Source organism: Peromyscus eremicus, chromosome 2 (genome assembly GCF_949786415.1).
Source record: "Peromyscus eremicus chromosome 2, PerEre_H2_v1, whole genome shotgun sequence".
Lineage (NCBI taxonomy): Eukaryota > Metazoa > Chordata > Mammalia > Rodentia > Cricetidae > Peromyscus > Peromyscus eremicus.
The window spans coordinates 149,194,977-149,209,995 of record NC_081417.1 but is presented as its reverse complement, the minus strand read 5'-3'; the positions used below and the strand labels follow the sequence as shown (position 1 = coordinate 149,209,995).

At 41.6% G+C, this 15,019-nt stretch overlaps 1 protein-coding gene and 1 long non-coding RNA gene across 15 annotated transcripts in view; one reads left to right on the top strand and one right to left on the bottom strand.

The window, feature by feature from the left end:
• Eif4g3 (eukaryotic translation initiation factor 4 gamma 3) overlaps window positions 1–15,019 on the bottom strand; it is a 230,406-nt gene that overhangs the window by 69,912 nt on the left and 145,475 nt on the right. The gene's annotated exons all lie outside the window — the stretch shown is intronic.
• Window positions 941–2,213, top strand: LOC131904213 (uncharacterized). Its single transcript, XR_009377702.1, has 2 exons — window positions 941–1,077; window positions 1,766–2,213. It is a non-coding gene; the product is annotated as an uncharacterized LOC131904213 (long non-coding RNA).

Genomic DNA, 15,019 nt, shown 5'->3' with positions numbered 1-15,019 from the left:
AGGCCGGGCGGTGGTGGCGGCACACGCCTTTAATCCCAGCACTCGGGAGGCAGAGCCAGGTGGATCTCTGTGAGTTCGAGGCCAGCCTGGGCTACCAAGTGAGTTCCAGGAAAAGGCGCAAAGCTACACAGAGAAACCCTGTCTCGAAAAACCAAAAAACAAAAAACAAAAAAACCTTTTTAAGTAAAGGAGGGAGGAGGACTGAGGGACATGTGAATAGTTGGACTGCCCAGCAAGGAACAGTGGAGGGGAAACCAAAGGACAGGCTCCCCAATGAAAGCCCCAGAAATGCAGGCCTCTGGGAACCTCCAAGTGCATCCCATTGTGGACCACTGACCTACAAAACTATAAGGTAATTAACACGCACTGTGTGTCACTCAATTTACGACAGCTACCGTAACACAGCATCAGAAACAGTCCACAAACCTTGCTGTGCCGGCTTCTCATTCTGCTACAGATAAAAATGCTTTGGCATTTCCCTTTGGCTTTTCCTCTGACCTTCCAGAAAGTAAAGCACCTGGTTTCTAATTGCTGCCAAGACTGGCCCAAGGGATTTTCTCAATTATTTCCAAATTGACTTGCACCATTGCAAGAGAAAATACCTGCTCTGACTTGAAGTCTGAGGAACAGAAGACACTGTGCATGTAGGTCAAAGGACAGCTTGTGGCAGCAGGTTCTCTCTCCATGACATGGGTCCCTGAAGGGAAGCAGGTTATCAGGCTTGGAGACGCACACCTACACCTACTGAGCCATCTTACTGGCCCAACTACAACACTTTATTAACACTTTAAATGAACCACAACCAAGTCTCTCTTGGTCAATCTGTCATGTGTACTTGAATGTATACTACACGTGTAAGGGTTTCACAAGAGGATTTTTCGAATCTGTCCGTTAAGTGAAGTTGACAGAGTAACCTGTTCATTTGTCTACACAGTTACTGCCTGTTGGTTGGCTGGTCTTATGTCCGTGCTTTCCACTCCTGCCAACTCCTGGTCTCTACTGTCTGGACAGATCAAACAGTGACAGTAACAACGACATGGACAAGGTCTACTAGTTCTACCAAAATGGAAGCTATAGGTAAACTCGACCTTTTTCTATTCATCTTGAGTTCTGTCTTCTCAACTAACTTATTGGTAAAGTCTACCAAATATTTGAGGAAAAAACAGTATGTAGTTCTAATTCATTCCATGAGGTCAATCAATTAACCAGATACTAGCGAACACCACTGGAATATATCCAGATGCAAGAAGGAAAACCAAATAGAAGCAACCCACCAAGTTTAGCAGGTGGAAATTCAACAATATTAAATGTAACAAGATGGAGAGATGGCCCAGCAGCTAGATGCTCTTCCCACACAAACCTAATCTCAATTGACTGCCCGGAATCCATGGTGGAAGGAGAGAAAAAAGTCCTGTCACAGATGCACCATGGCACACGTGGGCCCATACTCTGACACACAAACATACATGCAAACACAATAACAACAAATGAAAAATTCATATTTATATCATGAACAAGTTTTATCTCAGGAAAGCAAATCCGGTTCCATACGTACTAATACAAATAAAAAGTAAACTGTAAACAGAAGGTTCTCTCCCGAGTAACAAATCAGAGGCTTAATATTACGTATGAATGCTTGGCTGATGGCTCAGGCTTAGTACTAGCTAGCTCTTACATTTAAATTAACTCATATTTCTTATCTATGCTTTGCCATGTGGTTTGTGGCTTGTTACCTCATTTTCTACATGTCTTGTTTCCTTGGCAGCTGGCTGGCGTCTTCTCAACCCAACATCTACGTTTGGCTTTCCCGCCCAGCCTTATTCTGTCTGGCTATAGGCCAAAACAACTTTATAATCAACCAACGAAAGAAACACATATTCACAGCATTCAGAAGGATACACCACAGGATTTCCACCCTTCTGTCTAATCAAAAAGGAAGGTTTAAACTTTAACGTGATAAAATTATGTTCAACAAAAGAGCAAGCTCTAAGAACATTTCAATGGCTCAGGGAGAGCACTGAACCGATTCCACATGTATGCCCCAAATAATCTCTTAGCAGCAAGAAAACTAGCCAGCTCATTGGGTAAGTAATGGTAAGTGACCGCGGACTTTCTTCCTGCACAGGAAGAGAACATGGGTATCTGTTTTCACGCTATTTAACACCAGACTAGAGGTTCCACTGTTTTAACAAATAAATGAAATACCAAATCTAGTTATAAATGTTTTGAGAAAACATAAAACTGGTAAGAGAGGGCTGATGAGATGGCTCAGAGCTACAAAGTTGGCTCAATCTCCCACCTTATTTAAAAAAAAAAAAAAAAGGACTCCACAAAGTGTGTAATGGTGCATGTGCACACATGCATGACTGATATATATATGTGCCGATACACAAACAACTAAGAATAAAAAACTCGTCAGGCGGCGGCGGTGGTGCACGCCTTTAATACCAGCACTGGGGAGGCAGAGCCAGGCGGATCTCTGTGAGTTCGAAGCCAGCCTGGTCTACAGAGCGAGATGCAGGACAGGCACAGAAACTACATGGAGAAACCCTGTCTAGAAACCTCCCCTCCTCCAAAAAAAAAAAAAAAGAAAAAAAGTTTATATAAAGTTTTAGTCTTTGAATGCAATTTAGGATAATAAAGAAATGCATGTTAGATATGTTCTCAAGGTCACACAGAGATATATTTTAGATAGACAATGATCTTCCAACACATCAAAGACCTACAAAATATGGCATTTAAAATGTTTTAATAACATAAGGCTTTTCTTGACAATGAGACACCACTGCTCCTAGAGATGCCAATCTATTTCAAAAAAGGATGATGGGCCCCCAAAGAACCTCCATATGGAGCTTGTTTTCTTGGTGGCAAAGCTAGACAATGAGCAACAAACTGCCAAGATAGAATAGGACATTCCTTAAAAATTCCTGTTACACAGAAAAGTCTGTCAGATATTACAGGCCTGCAGGTCAAAGACAGATGCTCGAAATGCTGCAGAGGAAGTTAGGGTGACTTTCAGGCAGCCAGATGTCTCTTTCACTTCACAAGTGGTTTGCACTGCGCTTCCTGTTTCCTCAGGTAATATTATAATCCTCCTGGGATCTTCAATGGCATTGAAGACTAGATAGTTATAGTTTTCCTTAGGTACAACAAAAAGTAAATTAGGTATAAAACTTTGGGCTCACCAAGATAGGATAAATAATTGAAGAATTTTCTCTGAAATTGCCAAACACAAATGGACTGGACATTGTAAATATAATTCTCATTTGATAATGGTTCTTTTTTTCTTTTTGGAGACAGGGTTTCTCTATGTAGTTTTGGTGCCTGTCCTGGATCTCGCTCTGTAGACCAGGCTGGCCTCAAATTCACAAAAATTTGCCTGGCTCTGTCTCCCAAGTGCTGGGATTATAGGCATGTGCCACCACCGCCTGGCCAATAATTGTTCTTATTGTTTACAGTTTTATTACATTAGAGTAAAAACCGTTCCTTTTTATTTAGACAAAAAGAGAAATGTTGTGGAATATTCCTTTACACTCTGTGAAGATATTTCATTGTGATTGGTTTAATAAAAAGCTAAATGGCTGCTGGGTGGCGGCGGTGGCGCATGCCTTTAATCCCAGCACTTGGGAGGCAGAGGCAGGTGGATCTCTGTGAGTTCGAGGCCAGCCTGGTCTATAGAGCGAGTTCCAGGACAGCCAGGACTGTTATATAAAGAAACCGTGTATAAAGGGGGGGAAAATGGGGAAAGCAAGCTAATAGCTAGGCAGGATTTTCAGGGCAGAGAGAAGGCTGGGAAGAAGGGCAGAGGCACAAGGAGCTGTAAAGGTAATAAAACCATGAGGCAAAAAGTAAATTAATAGGAATGGGTTAATTTAAGTTGTAAGAGCTAGTTAGAAACAAGCCTAAGCTATCAACTGAGTTTTCACAGTAAGAAATCTCTGTGTGGTGATTTGTGAGCTGGCAGGTGGGACAGAAAAAGTCTGCCTCCAAGTATCAGGCAAAGGCATCTAAATTTAAACTCCAAGGGTCCAGGCACTTTACCTGCACATACCTATATGCATACAGACATGAACGTGCAGGGTCATACGCACACATATCTCTAAAAATATGTATACAGCAAAGAGTAGAAGACTTACATATTATACTTTAAAACATTGCTGAGACAGAGACTTATATAAGTGGCAAGATATACTATACTGAAGAAGAGAAGCCCCGATATTGCCCAGATGTCAGTTATGCTTTAACTGAATGCAAATCGACAAGGGCTTATCTTATTGTTATTTTACCAGGCAGATTCCTGCTATGTAGAGTGACCTGGAACTCTTTGTAGTATAGCAGGGGAATTTTGTTATGTTAAAAAAAATTACAGTAAAAACGAATTATAAAAAGGAGATAAAAAATTTAGGACTTAGAAGAGCCAAACAAACAAACAAAAAAAAAACCCACCCCAAAACAAAAACAAACAAACCAAACCAACCAACCAACCAACCTCATAATGAACAAGAAGAACAGAATCAGGAGCTGAACACTGTCTGCTGTGAAGACTTAGCACAGACCTTACTAATCATGCAAGCGCAGGGCTTATGTGAATAAAGGTTACCTGCAGTAAGGTACAGAGGCACATGTATGTAATCACTATAATCTTGGAACTCATGAGGCTGAGACAGGGGGATTTTGGCGAGTTGAAGGCCAAATAAAACTACATAGTGAGTCCCAGCCAGACTGGGCTACAGTGCTAGGTCAATGAGGAGAAGAAATTAGAAAATTCGGAAGCATACATACTATGTAGTAAATCTACTTAGGAATTTGATTGCTAATGTACATAACATCATGGATAAGTTGCAGAATTAAAACTGTTACAGAGCTGAAACTGCAGATTAGTTCACAGTGGGAGATAGTGGTGTCTGTGGTTGGGATGAGGGTAAATCGGGAAGCAGGGATTTATGAACAGTAAAGAAAAAGCTTTTTTGGGGGGTTGGGGTGGGAGTGGGGAGGTGTTTCAAGATAAGGTGTCTCTGTATAGCCCTGGCTGTCCTTGAACTCACAGAGATCTGCCTGCCTTGCCACCTGAATGTTGGGATCAAATGCATGTACCAACAACACCAACCTTAAAGAGACATTTTTATTTAGCTCATGCGTGTGTGCACACACGTGCGTGCACAGTACACAACAGGTGGTTGGACTCCTTAGAGCTGGAGATGCAGGCATCTGTGGGATACCTGGCTTGTTTGGGATCCAAACTTGGGCCTTCTAGAAGGGCAGCAAACACTCTTACCTGCTAAACCATTTCTCCAGCCCCAAGAAAAACTTTTCAGGTAAAAATATGGCCATGATCTTGATGGTAGACTGCTTATATAACAAGAGTAAATAGTTGTGAAAATTAGTGAAATATGTGAAATAGTTGTATGTTACCACATATCCTAATTACATCGCAATGACAGTGTTCAGGGGTTTGAGTGGTTAATAAAACATTGCAGCTATGCAATCTAACAGCATGCTCACACACACTGGGTGCTTTATGAAATTCTGGCATGTACACAGCATTTCCCTTTATGAAAAGAAAAAGAGTCTGTGGGTTCCAAGACACCCTGGTCCTATTTCTTCAGATTTCTGTTGCTTTAAAACTTTTGTTCTAAATGACAAAAGCGTCAACTAGAACAAATAACTTTAACAGTAACACCTATCTCAACTAACTAATCCCCACCCCCAATGACTAAGCAAGCTCCCTTCTCACTGCATTTAAGGAAACTCACCCTGAGGCCGGAGATACCTGTGCAAACCTGCAAAAGAGGAGCCTGGATCCCAGCACCCACATATCGGGCCAGGCACCCCCAAAATACCTGCAACTCCAGCTCTGAGGGATCTGACACCCTCTTCGGGCCTCTGCACATTCAAATAAAATACAATTTTATAGATTAACTTATACAGCTATGCAACATTCCAGACACTGTATACACCATTCTTTTTTCAAGACCCTTGAAGTTTTGATGTTTTTCTTGCTACAAAGCCACATACAAAAGTACACGCACACATGCATGCATGCACACACTCCAATGTTACTTTTACTCCTGAAATGTACCAAACAACACTAAACACATCTTTCTCCTTACATGTTTATTTAATATATTGTCACATTTGTTTTCCCAAAAGTTCAGTTTATATTCTAGCTCACATTTCTGCTATTCTCACAGGTATTCAATAATGTATTTCTTAAATCACTGACTACAAACAGTATTAGAAAGTGAGATTGCGGCGCATGGTAATCTCAGCACTTTGGAGGCAAAGGAAGCTGGATGTGTGAGTTAGAGGCCAGCAGAAGGTCCAGGATAGCCAGAGCTAGAGAGATACCCTGTCTGGAGGGAGAAAAATAGAGAGTGATAATCTTTTCCTATTTTTATAACTACTTGGTTTTTTTTTTCTGTAAATTTACTAAGTTTTATCACATATGGAATATATAAACTAACTATATCTCATGGAATATGTAATTCGTTTATTTCCCTTAAGGAATATGTCAACTCACTATTTATATCCCCTATGAAATCTTGCCTTAGTTTACTTTTCTTTTCCACTGGCAACTGTTCTATATAGGTAACTAATCTTTATTTCTTGCCTCCTGATGTCCATTTTGCCAGGACAAAATACACATTTCTACTAAGTGTGATTTTATACGGAGTTTTCTCCAATGAATATGTGCTACCTTTGAAAAATATGCCAATAGGGAAATTAAGAAGGGCAAGTGCTTCCATCCTACACACAGCAGAGCCAAATGGGGGGGAAGACACAGCATCTAAAAGTCAGGGGCGGCCATGGCATGTGTAACTAACTACAGCTCTTAGAAGACCGAGAGTAAGTCCAAGACCAACTCAGGCTACACAGAGATCTTGCTCCTGAACAAAAGAAGCCCAGCACCCAGAGGAACTGCTGGGTAGGTGAGCTGCTCTTCCGTTCTAGTTAGCGAGTTTGAGGTCACAAAGAAAGAATATTAGAAACAAGACAAACCTTCCTTGGAGAAGCCCATCAGAAGCTTCATTCTGTTGTTCACAGGCCTATTCTGTTCAACAGTAGAATGGAAATGCTATGGTGTACTGGGATGGATTTTAGCCAGCCTTCTGGAGATAACTGTCATGACACAAAACTGAAAATGGGGACATCTGACTGACACAATTTTGACCAATTGTATAACATTTTAATAAAGTAGTAAAATACTTGAAAAATTCCTATAAAATTTCAAGTGGACATTTGAATATATATAAAAAAAAATATTTACTAGCTGATGGTGCACACTGTTAATTCCAGCACTAGGGAGGCAGAAACAGGAAGATCTGGTGGTACAAGCCTTTAATCCCAGTCCTCCGGAGGCAGAGGCAGGCGGATCTCTGAGTTAGAGGCCAGCCTGGACTGCCAGGAATGCACAGAGAAATCCTGTCTTGAGAAACAAAACAAAAAACCACCAAACAACTAAACCAAAAAACTAGCCATTTACATACTGGGTTCTAGGCCACTCAGAGCTACATGTGAGAGCCTAGCTCAGAAAAGAAAAAAAATAATTTTTTCCCCTAATTTTTGTTAGTGAATGAATAGTTTACTCCATTTTGGGGGGAGGGGAGATTTAGGTGCACAGAAAAAAACAAAAAGAAACCATCTACATCAGGGTGGGGGAAGTGGGTGTGTCCCACAGAAAGCAACAAACATGGGTTACCAGAGGCTTGTCCACAGAGAAACGTGGTACCTATTTCCAAGAACAGAAAGGTTTTGTTTGTTTTCCAGATAGGCTTTCTATGTGTAGCTTTAGAGCCTGTCCTGGAACTTGCTCTGTAGACCAGGCTGCTCTCGAACTCAGAGAGATCCGACTAATGCAGTCTTCACAAATTTTCTCTCAATTTACAAATTGTACACATCTGCACACACAACTGTATGTATGCAGAGGTCAGAGGACAACTATGTGGTTCTTTTTTTGCACGTCTATGTGGGTTCTGGGGATCAAACTCAGACCTCCAGGCTTGGTTTGCAAGCCTTTTTACCCAATGAGGCATCTCACTTGCCCTTGCACAGTTATTTTTCTTGAATTAAACTATTTTGTAGTGAGAACTGAATTAGAATCCTGAGCAAAACGAGCGTTTCCCAGTATACATGTTCAGTTCTTACTGCAGAAACCATGGGATATGGTGATATTTTATTTGTATTAAAATGTTATTTGTATGTTAATAAAGTTGCCCGGGGATCAGAGCTATTAGCAAGTCATAGGAAAGCCTGGCAGTGCTGGCGTACACTTGTAATCCCAGCACTTGGTAGGCAGAGCTAGGTAAGTCTCTGTGTGTTCAGGGATACAGCCAGCACTGGAGACACACGCCTTTAATCTCAATACCAACCATAGAAGACCTGGAGGTCTATACAGACAGGCAGTGACGAGGCGGTCATGTGGATGAGTTTACAATCAATGAGAAGGCAGAACAGAAAGTCTATATAAAGACTTTAATACAGGAAGTAGCTCTCTTTTGGAGAGGTAGGACCACCGCAGGAGGAAGGGTAAGGTTTTTGCTGTTAGCTCTGATCTCTTGGCTTTCTTTTTTGCATTGGTTCTGTGTTTCTTATTTAATAAGACAGTTGGTTACATCTACAATGGGACTCTGTTTTCTCCATTTCATCTCTCTTCTGACCAAAGCAAGGTCTCAGGGTTGCTTTTGCTTCCATTCAGCCTCAGAGCCCCGACTTGCACTTAAAGACTTGATAGCAGACAGGTGTGTTTTGTGTCAGGGTCTCTTGCTCATTTTCTGGGGGTTCTGCTTTGGAATCCATGAATCTATGTCACAGAGAGCTCCCATCATGCACTGTCACACCAGCTGCATTAACATCCATTTGAAATAGCCTGCCTTCCTGCTCTTCCTGGAAACAGGCCTTCTGGATCATTCAACGTGTGTGGTTATTTTATGTAACAGATGTGGTGATGGAGATTTGTACAATTTGTATTTGAGAGAAAATTTGTGAAGACTGCATTAGACAATTTAAAATTAGTCCATACGAAGTCCCTAATGATTTATAAAGAGAAAACAAATTTATAAAGAACAATCTAATTTTCCTCTGAACGAGAATTTGTTTTGTGTAGGACAATTTATTTATAAAGCAAATAAAGAGGCCAAAAAGGCTAATGTAATTTTGACATAGAACTAGTGCTTAGAGGGCTTATGAGACTGTACAGAATACAGGAACTGAAGATCGGACACCACTGGTACACAGTTGGAAAACAAAAGAGGAGTGCAGCGGAGCTGTCTCCTGAGAGCTGAACTCTGCGGCACCTGCTCACATGGCCTCTTTATAGAAGCTGATCTCAGTCCCTCAGTGAGCCCAAAGCACAGCTGCTGGGCTCCAAGCCACGATGAGGTCACAGGACTGCCATCGTGGGCAGATTAGTCACCCGTCATCAAACTGGACTCCAGCATGAGCAGCTGATTCTGGAGTCGTGTGTATTTAGCTGATTACTGCTGCATCTCAGTGTCTCTTGTCACCTCGCTCTATGGCCTGCGGCCTGTGATGGGAACAACAGAAGGAACTCACACAGGCTCCTGGGCCTCTCTGGCTTCAGCCTATCCGTCTATGTGTCTGGCAACTTCCTGAGGCTGTTTCCCCAGTCCCTTTTGCCTATATGGCTGAGACTGGCGTTAACTCTTCGTTTCACAGCGTGTTCTCCCAATCCATGGTGCTTGCATCTGTTTAGTGACAGAACTGACAGTACCAACGGGTATAATGGTTTTTATCAAAAAGCCAATGTCCTTATTCACCTCTGTCCTCAGAATTAGCCACACATTTATTATTATTATTATTATTATTATTATTATTATTATTATTATTATTATACATTTGCAGTGTATAATCCCGAAGTCTCTCGGCCTACTTCCCATCTCAGGACTGTTTTAAGTAACAACTTAAGCTGACAGACTCTAGTCGTCTTAAACAGTTATTAAAGGGATTAATTCTGAAATGAATTCATTTACATCAAAGTGAAACCACTAAGGTGCTTGACTTAGGACTCCTCTTTAAGACCCTTCACATCAGCTGAAAATTTAGGTCCATTTTCTGCTCTATTGTGCCAAAATGTTCACCGCACTTCATTGTGTTTTTGCGTTTCCACAGTAAGACTCACATGCAAGTTAAGTGTGTTATGTGAGTTGAAGCATTTTTTGAAAAGGGTTTTATCTTACTGATCACACCTAATACAGTACCTAGCCAAGAGCAGATGCTTAAGATCCAGCCAAGAATAAATGACCACCAATCAAAAGCATATCTAAGGGCAGGAGCTGGTTGAGTGTTTGTGTTACAGAGCTGGAAGTTGTTGAGTGAGGAAACTTTCCTACAGAGAACAGCCCAGGAAGTAAAGACGGAGTGGGAATTAGAGCACAGGTTTTCACTACAGAATCTGCCCTTCCCACACAATTCACACATTGTTCCTGTGCATTCTCTGAATTCCAGCTCCACTTCCATCCTGCTTTCTTCATCTCTGTTACTTGTAGAAGGTGGGATATGGAACTCAGCAAAGGAGAAGAGTGTGAGGAATATGTTTTGTCTGTCAGCATAGGGCACGGATGCCAAGTCATTAAGCAAATGAACTGGTAACTGGACTCAAAGTAGGTTTGCTCCAGAACACTCAGCAAAGAGCAGCCCAATGGGCAATTCTGTCATCCGTGAGAACACAGATCACAGCAGCGAGACCATTAGCATTTTTTTAAAGTCTGCATATTATTATAGCTCTTCACACACCTTCAAAGGCTTGTTTACCTTTAATAAGCACTTTTGTGCTCCTTTTACAGAACTGACTGCAGTTTAAGGTAAATGTAGGACAGATGCAGGTATATAGATCACGACAGCACCAACTTAGAACTCAGGAGAGACTCCAAGACAAAGAGTTAGCTTCACTTCTATAATGCTCTTCATCTCTCAATGAGATGGTCACCATGAACATGCAAAGCGAGAAGAGGAAAACGTCCCAAATGCTCTTCTGGGTCCATACCTGGGCCTACAACGTGCAAGTTACTGAGACCTTAAGGAAAACCTCAAAAGCCTGACACACCCCAGTGGAGGCCGCATTCCCGCAGCTCTTGACAGAAAACCACTCAGAGGAAAGGGACTCCAGTCTCTTCTACAGTTCAAAGGTCAGAAGATTAATGTGAAGTACAAATGCAAATCATCTGAGCAAATGAAATGAGGTTCTTACTCAACTTAATCCTATATAGTCTACAAAGTGACACGAGCAAAGATTTAATAATGATCAGTCAGGCCACCAGGACTCTTGGCATTTAGTGACAGTATGAAATTTGAGTATTTTTTCCTCCTTTGTCCTAAATTATGGGTAAAAGGGGCAACCAAAAAGGGAGTCTAACTTATTTAAAAATAAATACAGGAGCTGGAGGCATAAATCAGTAGGAGAGCACATGACTGCATGCTCAGGATTCCAGGTCTGACCCCACCACCTAATAAATAAGAACACACGTACCAACAGTTGTCAGAGGCCTGTGCTCTATTGACAGACCCGTAGAGAACATCAGCACCACTTACTGCAACCGGGGCTGCTCAAACGATTCTTGAAACCAACAGTATTAAATTATGAATCTAAGAAAATATACATTTTCTGTAATCCACTTATATGAAAATTTGACCTGAGGGGCCAGTGAGGGGGCGCAGCGGGTAAAACTGCTTGCTGTGGAGAGGCCTGCAGACTTGAGTTTGATACCCTGAAACCACAGTGGAAGGAGAAAACCAACTCCTGACCTCTCTCTCCTACTCACTCTCTTCTCCCTCCCCACATAAATAAAATTAAATATATATTTAAATAAAATTAATTATAAATAGAATATAAACAAAATAATATAAAATAACAAACAAACTGTATGCACATTAAATTTATATCTATATAAAACTAAGAGAATATATACACTTCAAAACAATTATACAAAATAATTGGGTGGAAGGTAGGCAACTTGTTAACTAACATGCATGAGGCTCTGGCTTCAACCCCCAGTATTCCCTATGTCCACCCCCACCCCCCAAAAAAACCTCGGTCATACACAAGACAAATTTCTGAGGAATATTTACATTCTTCCCATTCATAATGGTTAAGAATAAGTGATGTAACAATGAATAAAAACTGTCAGAATAATCTGTAGTTTCTCCCCTTACGTATCTCGCAAACCATTCTAATACTGTTCAAAAGCTCAATGTTGAAGCTAATGAAAACATGGCAGTTCTGGAATAGCCTGCTGTCCTGTCCCAGCAGAGATAATGGCTTTTAGGCAGTACTGTTTGTCTCCGGAAACACTGAGCACCACTGCACAAGTAATGGCCATGCTGTAATTCATTGCCTCAGTATGTTAAGTACTAGGTGCTATGTGCGTCACACGAGGGCTGAGAATCAATGGGAAACTGGGTAAACAGGATCGGCACAGGTCCTGCTTTTTAAAATCCATTCTGACTTAGTGTGGAACACTAACTCCTGGCAACATCTGTCTCGCCAACTGTTTTTTGTTTGGCTGTAGTGCTAGCTGTCCTGGAACTCACTAGGCTGGCCGCAAACTCAGAGACCTACCTGCCTCTGCCTGCAAAAGAATTCAAAATAACCAAAAATTAAATGTTTAATTAGCATAAGCTAGCTGTATATGAGCATTTTATGGCATTTCATAGCGGACATTATGTATGCCATTCCATTCCCACCCTTTCACTGTCCACTAAACTCTTAGCCTTTCTTAGACCTTTGTTACTCCCACTAATCCCCTAGTCATTTAAAATGTTGATGACAGAGGCTTAGAATTAACATACAGGCTAGGTGATTTGAGGAGGCCACACACACATTTAGTTTGTAAGAAGCAGGCTAGGGCGGTGAATGTGAAGTCTGATTCTGCCACTCTCTAACCATGAGACCCTTCACCAAGTCTCATTTTCTCTGTGGTAGTAGGTTGTTGTGAGGGTTGATGAAGTCAATACCAGTGTCTGATAAACAGCAAGCATTTATTCAATGATAGCTACTGTAACTGAAGTATTTTTTTTTTCCTGCAACAAACTGGATTAGTTATAGGTCATCAGATATTCTAAAAAATAAAACACTGGCATGGTGGCAAATACTTATAATACCAGCACTAGAGAGGTTAAGGCAGGAGGAGCATGAAATTGAGGTCAATGTGGGCTACACAAGGATTTCAAGGCTACCTTAAGAACGGGCAGTGAGACCTTGTCTCAAAAATAGTTTATTTACCAACAACAAAGCCATTAGCTTAAAGAAATAAAAAAAGCAAGGGGTAGTGGGACATGCCTGCAACCTTCGTACTAGGCAGGCAGAGGCAGAAGGATCGCCCTGTCTCAAGAACCAAAACAAACAAAAACCCTAAAAACAAAGACTAGAGCTTTCTAACAGTGAAGAGAAGAGCTGCAGAGCAAGTCTCTACACACACCAGTTTCAGAGTGAAACAGGCTGAACTGAAGCAATGGGGTTTCAGGTGCTTAAGTGTCAAGGAATTACAACAGAAAATTTTGTGAACACGTCATACATACAAAACTAAATTTGGAACAAGTTAACGTGGTATAGGCTGAAAGATAACATCAAGGCAACCATAAGGGAATTAACTCTGATCAAATGGGTACAAAGACTGGCAAAATCAAAACTAGAGAAAACAATGGCAGAGAGCATTAAGGTCAGCCCGAGAGCATAGATATTATTCTCTAGAAACAACTGCCTTTATAAGTCCTGGATGTACATCCAGAAGCAACATTTTATATGGAAGACTTTTCAGGGAAAGTGTATTGAAAATACAATTCATTATAAGCCCTCTGCATGCTAAAAGACACACTCTCCGCTGCCACTACAATGACTGAGAAGATCCATTAAAAGGTGTGGAGACTCCCATCAATAGTCCTAGGCAGGAAGATTTGTGTGAGTTAGAGGCCAGCCTGAGCTACACAGTGGTTTCCACAATAGCCTGGAATATAGTTTAAGACGCCTCAAACACACACACTCAAATATCTGTAAAAACTGTCCAAGACAAGACGTACTGTCTCTACGAGACTATCCTTCACCATTGTTTCTTGTTTTCTTTGGGCAGAGTCTTGCTGTTCTTGCTATGTAGCCCTGGCTGACCTAGAACTTGCTACGTAGCCCAGGCTGGGATCTGACTTGCAGCCACCTTCTTGCACTGGCCTCCTGACTGCTGGCCTTACAAGCATGCACCACCACATCAGCTTCTTTTAACCATTACACAGATTTCAAGGACATGAAGTATCATTGAAGTTTCTCTCACAATTACTATTCTTGACCAAGAATTTAAGTCCTAACAGTGGGCAGATGCACCCCAGGAAGATCCAAGGGGGAACTGAGCCACTAGATTAATGCCCAGGATTTCACTCAGTGGCTGCCTGCCAGGGCAGCAATGGAGCGGACATTTTTAAGCTTTGACACAGACACAAGCGAGGTAGAAAAGCCTTCACTCATCTCTAAGGAGCGCTCGGCCTAAGTCTGGAAGAGCATGTTTAAAGGCATTGCTTTAAAAACTGATGTGTGCTGTGGGCAGCGATAGGGACAGTGTAAATCTCTGTTCCCAAGGCTTTAGGACACATGACTCTCCAAGACCAAGGGGGAGGGTAGGCAGCAGTGCAGAGTCTGGGCCTGGGCCTTGAGCCGGCGGCGGCAAAGATCTTCCAGTGACATTAATTCTGATGAAGTCAAGCAAAGGCCACAATAGGGAAGAAATCCCCAAGGCTATGGTTGATATTCACTAGTCAAGCTGACTGACTTTTCTTTCTCTGAGTGGGCATTATGTTTTTCTTACAGCTGACATTAAGGAAGTATTACTGAATCGTTTGTTCTGCATCACAATATTATCCTTGTATAAAAGTCTACATCAAAAAAGGGCATAAACAGCAACTTACCAATGTCTTCCAAACACACTCTTACTTCCTCTGAGGAAAGAGCCTTCCACTTCCCAGTGTACAGAATCAGGAAACCCAACACCTCTCTCCAATGAACAGGAGGCTGAAGTTCCTG